Below are 17,203 nucleotides of genomic sequence, written 5' to 3'. Positions count from 1 at the left end.
GGCTCCCAGGACTCCAGGTAAGGCTGTTGGGCCCAGCGCAGATGCTGGCCCTAGTATCCCCTACCCCACTTGGGAAAATTTGTCACGCACCGAAGCACGCCTGCAGTGGTGTGCCCTGGGACAAATAGCAGCAACACAAATATGTGCCACTGCTATTTGCCACCTGGGAAACACACACCCCTGCAGATGCGTACTCGTTGACCATGCCATGACACGACATGCAAAACCTGCCAACACATCTCCACCACCCCCACAATTACTACACCCCACAACAGAGCCATCAGCATTCCTGGATCTTACACCTGCACCTCCAGAAATGTTATGTATCTCATCCAATGCACCAAATGCCCTGATGGAAAAGTCGCAGGAGAGACCGAACAACAACTGCACACCAGAACGAACGCACTCCGGAAATCCATGAATACCCAATTACCAGTGGGGGCACATTTCTCACAAGAAAACCGCTCTCTCTCCAATCTCTCAGCCCTGATCCTCAAAGGGAACTTACAAAACACTTCTCAGAGATGAGCCGATGAACTCCGCTTCATCAGCCTCCTGGATACTAAAAATCATGGACTAAATATAGACATTGGATTCATGACACATTATAACCTGCCTGACATCTGACTCCCCAGGTACCTCTCCACTATTCATCCCCCTTCTCCCCACCACCCAGCCTGTCTCACCCATTGACTCCTCAATTTACATCTTCACTGACTGCCTGTCTTGCATGAATACCAGCACAGCCTCTGGCTTCAATACTTTTCGTTCCATCCAGGAAGAGCACACACCAACTGCAGAAACTTCCTTAGCCTGATGAAGGGTTTTTAAACCCGAAAGCTTGTTTAAATTTTTTTTCCCCCCCAGCTATTTAAGTTGGTCTAATAAAAGATACCAGATTCACCCAAAGAATATTGTCTGCCTATGTTCTTAGACCAACATGGCTACAGCCTACACCCCTGTACTCATTGGGACGTGCCCTATGAATGTAAATGTCATTCATATAATCAATCGATCATATCTGCTCATCACACAGATTACTACTAGGTCCCCAATCCTACACACAGCCACACTGAAGTCAGTTAGTAGGACCAGGACCTAAAATACCTGATTTACTTGCTTAAGGGTCAAGTCTTAAGAAAATGACTATAAATGATGCACCCTCACAGGAGCCCCCAAAGGATAATTAAGGACTTAATTACCTCCTCCAGTTGTGACCAAGCAGCCAGTTTGAAAGAGAAGCTATAAATTAAAGCCTGCAACCAGGGATGGGGGCAGGTATAAGGGCATATTGGAACAGGTTCAAGGAAGTGCTAGAAAGCACAATGAGAACAGACACACAGACAGACAAGGTAGGGGGAAGCAGACAGACAGCAAGCGGAAGAAGCAAATGGCAAGGGAGAGACATCACATAATTTTCCTAGGCTGGACCCCAGAAGAAAGTCTTAAACCAGGCACATAATTCTGCAAGTTGGGATGTGACTTTTAACTGCGGGTTGGGAAAGGAGTGACCCCTGAAGTTCAGTAGACAGGGTCACAGGCAACAAGGACGACCACAGCTGACTCAGACACTGGAAAGCGAGTGACAGGGCACTCTCAGGGCACACCTGTGATGGTGTCTCCTTGAAAGCAGGACCATTTAAGGTCCTAGGTTTTGTTTGAAAACGAGACTCTGGTTCTTCAGCCAGAGGCACTTTTAAAACTGAAGCACTTGCTGTCCTTAATCTATAGTTACTTATTCTGGTCACTACTGTGTAATGTGTTTTATCAAGGTTATTACTGGAATGACAGTTCAGAGACTGACCTCATTCAGGAAGGGAAAAAGAAATCTCATTTGGAAGCAAAATTTTGTAGTAACCTTTCTGAATATGCGTCACATTCAAAGGTAGGCATTTGCCTTGTATATTGTACTGGCCGTCCTAGGCAGGTGCAGAATAATAGGCTGATCTATTTTGCAAGTTAACAGCATTATATCAGCACATCATCAAGTTACAGGTAGATGTGGGTTCTGCTGATGCTTGTGAGGCATTGGCCTTTGTGCAGTAAAACCTTTCTGGCTTGCAGGGCACAGTCTCTAGTAGCTGTAGTTCACTTAAAGGTAAAAGGTCAAATTCTGGATGTATTTCACATGAATGTAGTAGGATGAAGGAGTAAGGAATATATTAACTAATCCTATTTGTTTTTAGGGCCTGGGAAATAGATCCACAATATGGGTAACATGAAAAAAAAAGTGTTTCCAACTCTGTAGCAAACACAGTTCTGCTTTTTATAGTTAGGGTGACCATACATCCTGTTTTAGCCTGATTTTCGGAGGCCAGTCCCAATCGGCCAATGAAAATTAAATCAAACATCTGGGGTGCAGGGCGGTGAAGTATAGCAGCAGGAGCTGTGAAATAGGAAGCCCTAGCAAACAGCCCTAAAATAGGCTAGCATGATTAGTGGAATGACCATTAAAAAGGGGAGAGGATTGTTAACACCTGTGAAGTAAAGAACAGTGGGTCATTAATGGGCCACTGACTCTCTTAGCCAACCTAACAGTAATACCAGAGCTGCACCATGCCACCCTGTGCCCACCTCTCCCTTTACCAGAGGGGTGAGGGGGCTGTATCCCAGATTTCACATTATCCTATACGGTCACCCTGTTTCTAGTCCATACGCAATCTACCTCCTGGTTCCTCCCACATTACAAATACTTCTACAAAGTCCTGGGGTTTAGGTTGTAGCTGTGTTGGTCTAAGGACATAGGCAGACAAGGTTCCTTGGGTGAATTTGATATCTTTTATTCGACCAACCCAAATGGTTGGAGAATAGTTATTAAGCAAGCTTTCGGGTTCAAAAACCCTTCGTCAGGCTAAGGAAGTTTCAGCAGTTGGTGTGTGCTCTTCCATCCCTTGGGCTAAGGGACTTCGTTCGTAATAGACAAGACAAAAAGTGGGAGAAAGGGACTTTTATTACCCCTTCTACAGATGGGGAAATGAAGGCAGCCAGGAAGAGCACCAACTGCTGAAACTTCCTCAGCCTGACGAAGGGTTTTTGAACCCGAAAGCTTGCTTAATAACTATTCTCCAACTATTTGGGTTGGTCTAATAAAAGATATCAAATTCACCCAAGGAACCTTGTCTACAAAGTCCTGTAATTCTTGACTGATTCATCTAAGAAATGCATCATAAATCTGGCAACAATTGGGTTTTTCTTTTTGACAGCCTTGGATCCCGGAGTGCTGCGATAACATTTAGGTTTTCATTGTCATTTTTTTAAAAGGAGTTTCTAGCCTGCATGGTAGACTCTTGAAAATGGGACCTGAATGCAGCTGCAAGGCTCCGAAACCCAGATAAGTTTGTTTTAATCTTAATTTTGAGAGGGCCCAACTCATAATTACTCAACATGCTGGGTTGATAAATTACTGGAATACAATATTGTCTGTTTCTCCACTTTCGGAGAAACTTATTTCTATGTTGTGCCATGGGTAAGTGCCTGGTAAGTACGTTTGATTACAGTTAGGTATTTACACTATTTTCAGTTGATGTTCTGCGGAAAGCATTATAGCAATTTAGAAAGAGGAAACTTTTTGTAGAAGAAGAAGGTTTAATGAATTTAGCAGGTAGTAATCTGCATTCCACTAGGCAATCTGATAGTGTCGCACACTCATGTGCATGGCTTTCCAAAGACTTGTCAAATTCCATTGCAAAAAAAATAACGAGTCTCCAAAAAGCTGAAATTCTTTCTTCTCTTTGCTGAGATTTTTTTGACCAATATTCACTATTCTGACAATTCCAATATATCTTTTGGGGGATGGAAATATAGATACAAACACTCTGCAAACTAAACCGAGTGAAGTCATCTAATCAACTCCATATCTGAACATTTAATAAATATGAAGTAGTGGTGACTTACAACTGCTGGGTGGAATCAAAACTTTTCAGCTGTATCTGCCCAACTATATGTTTAAAGTCATCACAATACGGACTTCCTTAGCTCAACTGCATTTTGGAGCAGGAAGAGGATTTCCCCTTCTCTCCCTTTGATTGCTTATGTGACCATTGTGTACAGCACCGCAGGAGCGATTGTTCAAATGTCTTAACTTTGTAAAGTATCCTTCACCCTCCTTTGCAAACTGAGGCCCAATCTTGCATCATTAGCCCCTTTGCCAATGGGGCTTCCCACTGCAATGCAGACAAATTGCTATAGAAAGCATGCATGAGATAGATCCATATGGTCCTGCTGCTACTTTGGGGGGAAAAAAGCAAAGATTGGTTTTTCATAGCAGTGGAACACTCCTCAATAGTTCAGAGTAGGCTGAAGAACACTGTGTATCTGTCTGAAATGAGAGTGGGAGGCTAGAATTTTGCTAAGCCCCTAATTCTTGTGGAAAGAAATTCTGTAATCATCCCAAGGGTCACAGAAGTCTAATTTACATCTTAGTCAACAGACAGATTTAAAAGGCAAAGAATGCAACCCGCCTATTGAGCCAAAACTTTCTACAATGAAATCTGCATTTAAATATGTTGAGCTCCGTCATTTGCATTGTTCTATTCTGAAAGGCATTATTACCAACAAACTAACATCATTTTTATGTCTAGAAGGCGGTCACATTAGCAAAGCAAAATTTTTCCCAATAATAAAGCAAATGATAAGAGAAGCTGCTTTCAAAAAAGACCTGTAGTAAAATACTAGGGGGGGCAGGGAATGGTACCTTGGTTTGTCTGATACAAAAAAGCAAACACACAAATCTGGTTTCCATTTCACTGGCATGTTAGGCTTAGCTTTACATGATTAGCATGTATTTTTTTATGAACTTAGCACCTTGGTTTTAATTTACAATATAGACATTTAAATTATCTACAGATACCGCTGGCCTCTGATGACTGGGTGATCTCAAAACTTATAGCCATCTCCATCTCAAGTATGCAGCATGTGCATCTTCACACTCAGAAACAGACTACTCTGCTTTTAATTATGGCCTCAGTGGGTAAAAAGGGAGGCATGCTATTATTGTTGAAAAAGGTGGAAGCATCCATCTCTGCTTCCGGGATGCTGTTTCACTGAAGTCAGTGGAGCTATGCTAAATTCACATTACTGAGGCCCTTGGCTGGACTATTTGCACTGTGTACTGGGATGTAACAGTCCTGTCTGAGAACTTGAAGCTGTTCTGTAATTGTTGAATTCAAAGTTTCATTAACATGTACTAGAAGTCAATGCACTGTCACTATTACGAATACCCAGTCTCATTGCGTTGTGTTTCTGTTGTCTGCTACTCTGAAATCCTAAGCCCTGAAGCAAAAATTGCCTTTTTTGTGAGCCTAAAACAATAGGGCCCCTTGAAACGATCATAATACAAATAAATGCTCTCAAGCTTATGCCGCAACAGGGAGCCTTGGATTACTGCATCCAGTGTGGACTTAAAAGAACAAAATGTTGTATCCACAATATTTCCAAAAACAAATGATGACAAAGTCCTCCTTACGGGGTGGGGGTGTCCTGCTGCTCTCTCTATGAAACTTGTCCCTTATAATCTGCTTCCCTTATAGAAATGAGTCTTTTTAAGCTTGGAAGTGAAAGGAAAAACTTATGCTGGGAAAAAGATAAGAATATGCTATTCTCGTTCTACCTTACTGATAGGGATGGGCATGAATATTGGCCACGTCTCCTCTTAACATAAGCAGGGAACTTCACATAATGAAGCAAGCTGCATGAAACAAGGTCCAATTCAAATTCAGACATCAACGGACTTAACAGGAATTGGATTAGGCCCATCGTGGCTAACCTTTTGCCCACAAAACCATTCGGAAAGAGGGCCCTATTGTATTATGAGGGATGTGGGAACCAAACTAATAAATCTGACCCAGACTACACTCTTTAACTTTATCCCTTGTCTCTGCTGAGGTCATGAAGAGACACAAGGATCTTCACAACCAAAATGGAGGAGCGAACATGTTTTGAAATACAATTCATGATCAGTCTTGGTATAGTCTACTGCCTCTAAATTCAGTCATTGTAAATGGCTTCTGGGACAGCATATTTAGTTTAATTTCTGCTTCACTCAACAAAACTCTGATAAAATCCACAGTAAGTGAAGCAACACTCTATGAGAAGAAGCAACAACTTTTATGTGATTGCAGTATGTAGAGATTTCCATTTGTCAGTACTGGCATTATTTACATGGGTCTTTGTACTGCATGGAGGTTAGGGCCTGCTTTCAGATTTTTATGGCTGCTGCTGGCTAAACAACTCCATATTTTGTCCATTTTTAATTATAACAATTGTAACGTGACCCCACGTTAACGTTTTTAGGGAAGAGTTTTCCCATTGTTACGGCCGAGATGGCCCTCCATTCTCAACTGACTAGCACACACATGAACTTTTTTATAACTCTAATAGGAGTCTGGACCCTTGCCAGGCTAACATTGGAAGCTCTGTGGAAAAAGAATTAGGGTGACCCTAACCTTTAGTTCAAAAATAAAACCAAATGACATTCTTCAATCTTCCTTAGGCCACAAGCCTTTACAAAGCTCTCGCACCAAATCAAGATGCTAAGTGATGGTCCCAGGCACTTTTAACTGCTCAACTCCAAAATATGTATCTGGTGTTGCCCGAAGACCTTGGCACAAAGGAACAGCGGAGTAGGCACCCTGCTACAGGGGAGCTCACAGCCACCTACAGAATTGGGTCTGATCTGCCTCTGCAGTGGTCTCCAGTGCAGGTTCTGTCAAGGTGAGCTGGAGGAACCACAGAAGAAGATAGGGGAAGATTAAACAAAACCTTGGGTATTGTACGCACTTTGCAGCTGCAAAGTCCTATCGGAGTCACTAAAAGAGCAGTGCAAAGTAGAGCAGCTCTCTCCAGATGCTGGACCCTCCCCCCCGAATAGCAGACCAATAACAGAGGGCAAACTCTCTCTCTCTGACCCTGCACTGACATGATTCTGATTCCATACCGCGTACGGGACAAAGCATCGCTCTGGGACCACTCAACTTTTTGAGGGACTTGGCCTCACTTGGGCAAATGGATGCAAATCTATATGTGATGACCGGTGCCTGAATTGTCAATACAACTGGAGGGAAAGCTATCTGTATCGCGCCCAACAGCTGAAGGGGGCCCACATCAACAATATTAACCTAAATCCAAAACTGTTGAGTCGGAAATATCCAAGTCATGAGACCATCTACTCTAGGGAGTATTCTCACTGCTGAAATATTCTTCCAGGGCAGGAACAGTCCACATAATCCAAATAGTACTGAAAATGTATGAAATCACAATGAAAATTATATGTCATCAGTATTAAAGTCATAAAGTGTTGGCATTTATGTTCGCAGGGGTTCAGATGCATCTCACCTTGGGTATTGGAAACTCCACCTGAGTTTCTGATTAATCTGCTTGAACAACAGGATGAACAACAACTGATTGTGTGTTAAGATGTAACACTTGGGCTGAAGAGACGTGGTTCAACTCCCAGCTCTGCAGCTGACCTCCTCTTTGGTTTTTGGCATGATGCATAACAATCTTTTTGCCTTCATTTTCCCATCTGTAGAAGGGGTAATAAAAGTCCCTTTCTCCCACTTTTTGTCTTGTCTATTAAGAACGAAGTCCCTTAGCCCAAGGATTATCTTCCACTTGGTATGTATGCAGTACCCAATATATAATTATAGTAGCATCTTAATCTCACAAAACAGTATTAACTCAAAGTGTAGATGTCAGAATAGGTTGGTTTGGTCTCAAAACCATCCACACTTTTCATGCTTATGTGGCCTCAAACCAAGACACCTAGGCACTCTGAAGTTTGGTTCCTATTAGCAGCAAGGCTAGGAACTATCTTACAGCTTGGTTTTGTGACCCTTGACAAACTTGGCTCAGCTACTAGGTTCTCAACAGTCCTAAAAAATGGGCTAATTAACCTGGTTTGATGTTTCATTAAAAAGGTTTAGCACAGTTCTAATGACGGTGAAGGGGCCAGGGAACTCAGAACAAATTAGCCCTTCTGACGGATGCAAGATGCAAAATTTAAGTGTTGGTTTCTTAATACCCCAGAGTTTCCTGGGTGTCCATATTCAGGAGTTTATATCAGCTCTATCTAGTAACTTCGACTAGAAGAAAATTACACACATTGTAGAGTTTGCAATACCTGTAGATGCCAGTAGATGGAATATTGTAGTAGTCACACTTTTTTGAAAGCTTATGACTGGAGTGTAATAAACAGAGCAGAAAAATAATCATGAAAAGCAGCTATTTGGCATTCTTAGTATTTCTTGGATTTCAAAAACATAAGCCATATATTTGGATTATTAAATGGTAGAAGTGCACCTTAAAGATTAACTGCCAGTATAAACATATTTTGGGGGTTTTTTTGTTTCCCTGAAGTTTTAGCTTGCCAAGTAGTATGAAACTAAAACAAAAAAGGTTAGTTTCTGTAGCTTGAAAATAGCTTAAGCCTCCAGAAACCTTTCTAAAAATTAACAAGACTGTGCAGTTAGATTGACAGTTAAATGTAAACCCTATATACTATAGCAGTGGTTCTCAACCTTTTTAGACTCAAAGCACACTTTGTTGCCACTCTTTTTTGACAACAAAAAAATAACAGAGCAGTTTTTCTGTTGCAAGGAACTCAGAAAGACCATGACTATGGATTCCTATTCGAAATCTCTCGGTTTAACCTGTGAATCATGTTTGCAAACCTAACAGTGCCAACATTGTGTGGCACCCTGCAGCATCCTTGAAGGTATCTCAAGGCACCCTGGTTGAAAATTGCTATCCTACAGTCTTGTGCAAATCAGGAGCTTATGAACAGCAATCAACAAGTGCAGTGGTTTTCAAACTTTTTTGGCCAGGTACCCCTTACCTACAAAATATTACTGCTCATACCTTCCACAGCCAACACATCCCCCCTATATGTTCACCAATGTCAGTGTGTGACAATGTCAATACTCACTGCGTGTAGACAAATAAGAAACTCCACTGCTATTTTTAAAATGTAGGAGCTGACCCCTTGGCAAATCAGCACATACCCTTTGGGTACAGATGCCTCCCAGCCCAATTTGAAACAAAATGAGCTAGTGGATAATGTCAGAGCATGTTGCTTTCATAAACCTTCAAGTATTAATTTTACAGGATGCAGAAACTTAAATGTCTTATGTTAATATTTCCATTAAGCAAAATTTGGGGAATCTTTGACCTGACAGGCACATTTCATAGGTGTTACCATGCTGCCCTCTGGAGTACAGTGACAAATTATACATATGGGGAAAGATTTACAGCAGGCTGCTCTGCTCACAGTGCAACTTTCACTGGACAGCTGTTACCCAGCTGAGTATCCTCTCAGCCATCTACTCTGCAAATACATCAGGCAAATCCAAATGATAATGTCTCATACTGAAACATTTGGTTAGAGCCTTCAAAAAAAAAAAAAAAAAAAAAAGTGTCTTGCTATACTTAGCATGAACTTCTCAGGGCAGGGGGATAATTTTTCATTACACACGCACAGTACATATGACAATGGGATCGTGATCCCTGGCTGTGGCCTTCGGTGCTGTGGTGTCAAACATCAAAATTTAGTATCAGTTCTCATGCATGGTTGCATCATGGCTGGCTGAGCTTGAAATAGCCCATAAAAATAAAAGTGGTTTGATCTTTCATCAACACACAGGCTGGTTTCTGTTGTAAATGTGTTCTTGTTCCCTCCTGCTAACTCATCTGGCTAGCTGCTTGGGAGTGTTGGCTTTCATAGCCCACAGGTCTATGACAGCCCACTGCCTAGTGCTAGGGAATTTAGACTTTCCTGTCTCCCAACACACATAAGTCTGCACACTGGAGTCTAAGAAACGTATCTGCACTATAGGCAGCACTGATAACTCATACAAACCCATGGCAATTTCACTAGCCATCTGCTGGGCTCCTGGGGGACATATTTAATTTTGCAAATGCTAGTTTGCGTTGTCAAATAGAAATTAAAAAAAAAATAAAATAAAATAAAATGTTATTTATATATATATATATATATATGTGTGTGTGTGCGTGTGTATATTTGTGAAAAAGCTTTCCTACAAGCCAGAATTTCCAAGCTTGAGTCAGCTCTCTCATCTTCACAGAAATCCTGTCCCCATGTCATTAGTTTAACAGTAAATATTCAAAAGTTCCACATTTATATTTAGTTAGGAACAAAACTGGAGTGGAGAGTTCAAACCCATAAGTATCCATTGCAAATTAAAGGGATATCTCGAATGTGCGGTGCATGTCTAAGACCTTCAGCTTCTCCAAGTTTTGTATAGTACTTGTTGAGACGGATCACCTTCGTCCACACTGCATGGAATCTGTTTTGTGCTTCTACATCAGGCTCTTCTTGGTAAAGTGCTTTTGGATGAAAGGACATTTTATATAATGTGAAGTACTTTGGGCAATCCCCGGTTAGCCCATTCCTTTGATAATGTATTTTTTATTCATAAAATATGGCAAACAAAAATGGCTTTTTTCTAAATCGAGTTGCTTGGGCTACTGAACTGCTGCTTCCATTTTCAGGAAGACAAATACTGAAGAGGCATTTTGCAATTTCATCTACAAGCAGAAGTGAAACTAGATGAAACAATAGAGACCATAAAGTGTCATCTCCCTTTCTTCTAATTAAAACCCATTTAACTGTAATAAACTTCAATTTATATTAGATTTAAAACCTGGAAAGAAATAAGCTTTATAGCCTTCTAGGACCTCATTCTGTACTAAATCTTCTACAGATTGCTCTGACAGTGCAAAAAGACCATAATATGGGCACAAATTAGACACATGGTAAAATCCCTTTATAATGTTGGAATAGTTGTAGTATGAAGCAGTGGCAGTACAAAGTGGTGATCCAGTATTTTTCAATTGGCACTTTCCAGCTTCAGAAAACTAGAACTCTGGAAGCTGCCAAGTAAATACAGACTAGAAGTATTAGATTTCTGCAAAGATAAGAAAGCAAAACTGGGGATTTCAGGTGTGCAGGAGATTTCAACATTTTAAAAATGTGTTTCCCATACTGGTAAACAGGATTGCTTTTTTTTGCGTGCGTGTGGACTGAAGGTACAATTTCTTGTAGACCAAGTAGCAGATGTGTCCCAGCAAAAATATATATTTTTTCCTGATGATGCAAAAATGAATCCACAATACTTGCATGGAGTCTTGAGAGAAGATCTAAAAGCAGGATACTGCATGAAGGAAGAAGCCTTTGCAGTTGCCACCAAAATATTTTAAAAAAATTCTCTCCCAAGACAAAATATACAGCTTCACATAATTTGTTAAAGAGAAAAGTAAATATTTTGCCACCACAAATGAAGTCAAAGTTTAATATTGTGGTGAGACTTAAGAGGATTTAAGACCAAAATGTCTCAATATTTGACAGATTACAGGAGCAAGAAATACACTACCCAGGCTACTCTCAGCTCCGTTTCATAGAAAAAAAATTGTAGATAAAACAAAGCACAAATTTCAGCACATATCCTGTAGTTGGCATGATTCAGTAACAGAGGTAGGGCCCACATATGTGGGCCACTCTGCACTTCAGGTGAAAGAAAATGCCCTTATTTCCATCCTCTCTGGCAGGATTGCAAAGCTTCATGCACAATATAATGTTATGCCCAAATAAAGAGCCAGGCTTTCGCAGTAAAAATCAGAAGCATTAAACTACATCATCTCACTTGGTAGAGGTCTGGATTCAAACTTCATGTATAAACTACATTTGGTGGTCTTGCCTTAGTTCATATTGGGCAGAGAGCCACATTCTGCCCTTAGTTACACCCGAGCAGGTCCTCCTGGGTCTATGATGGTGCCAAGTATAACGGAGGGAAGAACTTGGCTGTTTATAGATGCCCCTCTCATCAAGCCAACTGGCAGCGCTTGCAGGGGAATAATAGAAGTGTTGAGGGCGAGAACGGAGGAGCCTTGGCAGAGTGGTGTGAGGATCTGCACAGTGCACGTCTGGCCTCCTGAAACCAATGCTATTAGTTGGCCTTGTGGCTAAAACTCACCACATCCAAAAAAAAAGAGTCTTTCATTGATTGATTCTGCAAGATTCCCCCACCGCTTGGGCCTCATCTGATCTCCTTGTATATATTTGCGCTGTTTTGGTCCCATCTGATCTAATCAGTGAACTTCTTGGAGCAGAAAGTGGGTCTATTATGCTTACGAGGCATTTGCATACTAGTCCAATACACTCGTTAACACATAGATGAACTCTTCGCCTGTGGCACAGCTATTTGGTCTAATTTATAAAGCTCTCATGTCTCTGAAAAAGAGATTCAGGGTTAGATTTTGCCTCTTTGGAAACCTGTGGCAAAAACCTCATGGGCTTCAGACCGTGTAGAAGTAGGAACTCAGCACGCTCATGTTCACTGTTGCATGGTGGCTCGAGAGTTTGGGTCAGTGGTCAGAGGCAGAAGTATGAGCAGGAAATCTCCTGTTGCTAGAACTGCTGTGCTGTGAATTTATATCCAGATAATTTTTCTATTAAAAATGAAAAAAAACACAAGAAACCACACACCAGTGAGGCAAAAGTAGAGCCAGGGTTCATCTTTAACATAGGCCTCTGCCACTTCTGCTAAAGGCAATCACTCTCCTAGCTCAGGAAACATTGCCAAGTCATAGATTTCATAGACATTGGGGATGGAAGGGACCTCGGAAGATCATCGAGTCCAGCCCCCTGCCCCAAGGGCAGGAAGTCAGCTGGGGTCAAAGGATCCCAGCAAGATAGGCATCCAAACACTTCTTAAAGGAGTCCAGAGTAGGTGCTTGATCAGGGACCAGCTGCTTGACTTCAAGGTCAGGCTCACTCATGCAAACCCACTGTTTTACACCACCCATGCGCAGGAGAAGTCAGGGGGGTACCTTCACACTGGGGTCAGCAGGATCTTGTAGACCTGTGGTCAGGACTTGCAGTTCACCTGGGGATGCCCCCGTACAAAAAGCGCCAGAAGAAGAGCCCAACAGCAATAGCAAGGGCACCTTACCCATGCCAGATCTGCATTTACATACACAGCAGCACCTGAGAGCCAGACTGCCATACCCTTGAGTACATGGAGTACTTTATTCTGCAAGAAGACCCACTGACCTCACTATAAGAGCCCACTCTGTTATGCAAGTGAAACATATCCCCCTACCTCCCATTACTATTAGCTCCTTGTGGGCTGCAGAGCTCTTAAAAAATTGAAGTGCTTGAATTTGAGGGAAAGCCAGTAGGGGCTGCAACCCTGAAACACCGAAACTGCTTCCACAATTTGCCCTTCATAATGGGACTAGTTAAAAATAATTAACAGGCGCCAAACTATACTTGGATCAGTCCGAAATATTTGTATCAGTCCTTGAGCCTTCTTTAACTGCCGTGGACTGGAGGCATCATATATTTATGAGGCCCAGTTTCTTTTGGGGAAAATACTGGGGTTCTTCGCATTGTCTGGAACGCAGGCATCCTCCATCGCTAAGCCAAGCCTCCTTCGTTTCCAGCGCTCGCAGCCACCTTGTTTTCACCAGCCAGAAGGAAAGCTGCTGTTGCCAATGAGGCAAAGAGATTTGGCTGGTGGATTGCTTACGTGCGAAGGAAAAGTTTTAGCTAATGCAGTTTTTTCATTTGGAAAAAAAAAAGATGCAGATTTAGCAACTCAAAATGTCTTACAAGAGCTTTGTAGTTTTGGCACAGTCTCATTACAAAACAACACTTCAACGAGTCTGAATTTCATTTGGATATTTTCAGAGTGAATCATTGCAATTCTTCAATTCAAAGTTATGTTTTCTTTTGAAATTTCCTTCAATTTTTATCTAGAAGACACTTCGGTGCTTGAATGTGAAACGAAACATTTACTCTAACCCCAAATAGATTTCTGGGAATCAAAAAGCAACTATTTTAATTTACTGGGATAGCCAAGTGATCAACATTTAAAAAAAAAAAAAAAAAAAAAAAATCAATCATTCATAGAGCTTTTGACAAGGATTTTCCATGGATGGTCTGATCAGTCAAACATGAATGTCCAAAAGAAGAGGGGATTTGCAGGGCTGGTTAACTTGCAGCCCCTGTGATTCCACCTCCAAGGCTCAGGCTAAAAGCAAACCCATAGGGTTCACACTACTCCCTAACAATTACGGGTCTTACATCTACTACCATGGTAGACAATTGCTGTGGTCTAGAGACAGGCAAGCTGAAATAAGAGTAATCTGCCTGATGTGCTGGTCTATCATGCTCTTCTTTCATAAATCAAAGAAAGGTCAGGACTGAGGGCAGGCATTTGGCTCCAATAGTGTATTTGAGTCCTGCATGAACTACAGGAGAAAAAAGTTGAAGGCTTTCTATTTTGAACAAACAAGAAAGCAAGCTAGACAGATCAAGTCCATCTGTAACGGTACTGCAGGCTAGGACTGAGACAGAATTTCTGGACTCAGTCCCGTCCCCATCCCCTGACACCGACTTCCTTTACAACCTTTGGCAAGACCTTTAATATCCCCACACCTTGGGTCTTCATTTGTAAAATGAAGATAATCCCACTTTGCTTCACCCCAGGGGCTCTCCTGCATGAACACACTTCCTTCAGGGCACGTAGGATCTTTGAGCTCCAAGCCTCTGAGACTAGAAGCTCCTTTGTACAAAGTGAACAGTCTTGGATTACATCAGGGGGCTCAATTTTTTGGCCCTCCTGGAGGAATGAGTGCACATGGCCAGTCTATGGACAGATCCTGTGGTGTCCATGTACAGATTGGACCCCACATACCCGGACCCCACCTCACACCACCTGGACCAGACCCCATACAACCCAATCCCAACCCAATTGTACTGCCTTATAGTTTCATAGTAGCTAGAGTCAGGAGGCACCTGAACAGATCATCTAGCCTGACCCCCTGCCTTGTTACATATACTCCATCTAGCATGCAGGACCCCTGCCACTGATCCCATGCCACCAAATTTTCAGACCCATGGGGAGCCCTGTGGGCTGGAAGACATAGCTTCAAGGGCCAGATCTGGCCCGTGGGCCAGGAGTTGGGGAACCCCGAGTTAAATTAATCCATCAGCCATTTGCATTTGGTTTGCAAACAACAGCGCAGCCCTAATGCACAACAAGGAGGGTGAGCTAAGGGCATCCTGCTGCCAGGTTTCCCCTCAAGTGAGGGGCTGGCATATTGTCACCATTGTTTATTAACTGTGGCATGTTGCAGGGTGTTCTTGGCCTTGTTTTCATACATGCTTTGCAGCTGGTTGCGTACATCAAGGGCTAGAATAGATCATTTTTAGGACTTTTTGGATAAATAGTTACCTGCAAATAGAGGAGACTTGACTCACTGGCTGGGAGGTCCCGTCCAGTCCTGTGTTCCCATGAATCCATTTTTGATCCCCATGTGAAGTAGAGCTGCACTGATTTATGCCAGTTGAAGATCTGTCCCCCAGCACACACATACTAATATTATAGAGACCTAAATGCTCCAAAATCAGACAGGCAAAATATAAGAGTGGGTACACGATGAACTGTGAAATCTTCCTTAAGGAACGTTTAGTTCTGTGCATTCTGTAGCTAAGAAACCCATAATCACCGTCATTTTTTTATTGCTAAACTCTCTGGGCCTGCCATTTCCTCTACTGCAAATTCAGAAGAAAAAACTCCCCTGTAGCCTAAGATTTCCCCACCTCCACAAATGTATCACACAGGCTACAATTTCTGACAATTAGCATCATATTTAGTTTGTACTGATACAAAAATAACTTCCATTTATGTAGGACTCTTGACTCTGAAGGATCTCAAAGCACTTCACAGACTGCATACCAAGACTGACATACCCACTATAATAATACAGTCATCTCTGAAGGAAGTTGGGAACAATTCTTTACCAGAAACAATAAACAACAATGTTTAAAAGCAAGGGGAGAAGGAACAATTTCTCCATTTGAAGTGCCGGGGAAGCGTTAGGTAGAAAGAATGTAATTATCCAACTTGGGGCTAAGTCAGAGCACCAAGCAAAACAAACTCCTACTGCTGCTTATCAAAAGGTTGGTCTTTCTACTATTACAAAACCATGAAGACATAGGAAGTCACTGACATACAAGGAGGAGGGCCAGACACGGCAGCACAGGTTCTTGCCTAAGATTCCTGCAGCACCCTAGGCTTTGCTTTGAGGTTTCCTAGCTAACTACCGGCCAGGCTTCATTGTTCTCTTGAAAAATAATAGTTTAAGGTGCAGTGGCACAGGTATGAAAAATGTATCGGATATGTAAAATACGCACTGATATGTAAAATAAGTCCTTCCTAAATTACTAAGATGCGATATAGCTACCTGTGTAACAAGTAGAGGTTGAATATTCCTCCCGGAGACTTTCTGCCAGTGAGAGACAGATTAGCAATTAAATGTAACTTTTTTGTTAAGAAATGCCCTTATTTCTTAATTTTGTATTTTCAGTGAAATTTGTATTGTCAGTGAAAAATGGAAAAAGAAGAACAGAGACAAAAAAAAAGAAAAATTTGGATGCTTGTTAAAGATTCGTTCCCCCACCTCCCTTTGCAGAAACCACCTCCTGGCCAGCTCGGTTTAAAAGTATGAAATAACCAATTCCACAAAACTGAAGGAGAGGGGGGCTTTCTTGAGAGCTGTTTCCAAATATAAAACTATATCCATACTCCTGCCATGCAAAAGGCCTGATTCCCCTGGTAATATAAATCATTATGCTCTGTTGACTTCACAGGAGCTATACCGACCAGGTGCAGATCTGCTGAAGACTTCATGGACCGTTTTTCCCCAGTCATTTTGTCTGACCAAAATCCCATCAGGACAATGCTTTCGAATCTTAGTGTTGAACAATCTGCCAGTGTCATGGCTTTCTGCATCATTTACTGCACAAAGCTCAGGGTTCAGCTATTTTAATGGAGATGGCAAGAGAAGGAGGATCAATAGAGTTCAGGTCTTTCTTTTTGGTTCGCATGTTTTGCCATGGGCCACTGAAAAGAAGGCACAGAGCACAACACCAAGGCTAAGATGCTGCTAAATGAGTTTTTCCATGGGTAATTATCTAATTGGTATAGAAGAGAAGGGGAATTTCAACCTCAATCCAAAGACAGATTGCAGAACTTCTGTATGGCTGCTCTGTGATAGCTAAAAATACCTTTTCACACACACTCTTCATATAGAAGCAGGGAATTCTGTATGAAATATAGAATGCATGCCATTCACCATCCCTCCAAAAACTACTTTCCTATACCACCACTGAATTAGGGAT

The 17,203-nt window shown here is 41.9% G+C and overlaps 1 long non-coding RNA gene across 2 annotated transcripts in view; it reads right to left on the bottom strand.

Annotated features, from left to right (window-relative positions):
* Nucleotides 1-10,210: 10,210 nt before the first annotated feature.
* LOC102378600 overlaps nucleotides 10,211-17,203 on the bottom strand; it is an 8,802-nt gene continuing 1,809 nt past the window's right edge. The window contains exons 3-4 of one of the 2 annotated variants that reach the window (XR_001357720.1): nucleotides 15,255-15,411; nucleotides 10,211-10,341 (exon numbers count right to left, since the gene is read on the bottom strand). This is a non-coding gene — a long non-coding RNA (uncharacterized LOC102378600). Of the gene's footprint in view, nucleotides 10,342-11,541; nucleotides 12,463-15,254; nucleotides 15,412-17,203 lie in introns of those variants that run through there. The other variant, XR_323369.2, reaches the window with a different exon arrangement.

The sequence above is a fragment of the Alligator sinensis genome, unplaced genomic scaffold, assembly GCF_000455745.1.
Source record: "Alligator sinensis unplaced genomic scaffold, ASM45574v1 scaffold876_1, whole genome shotgun sequence".
Classification (NCBI taxonomy): Eukaryota; Metazoa; Chordata; order Crocodylia; family Alligatoridae; genus Alligator; species Alligator sinensis.
Note: the sequence above shows the minus strand (reverse complement) of the source record. Positions and strands in the feature narration are given on the sequence as shown.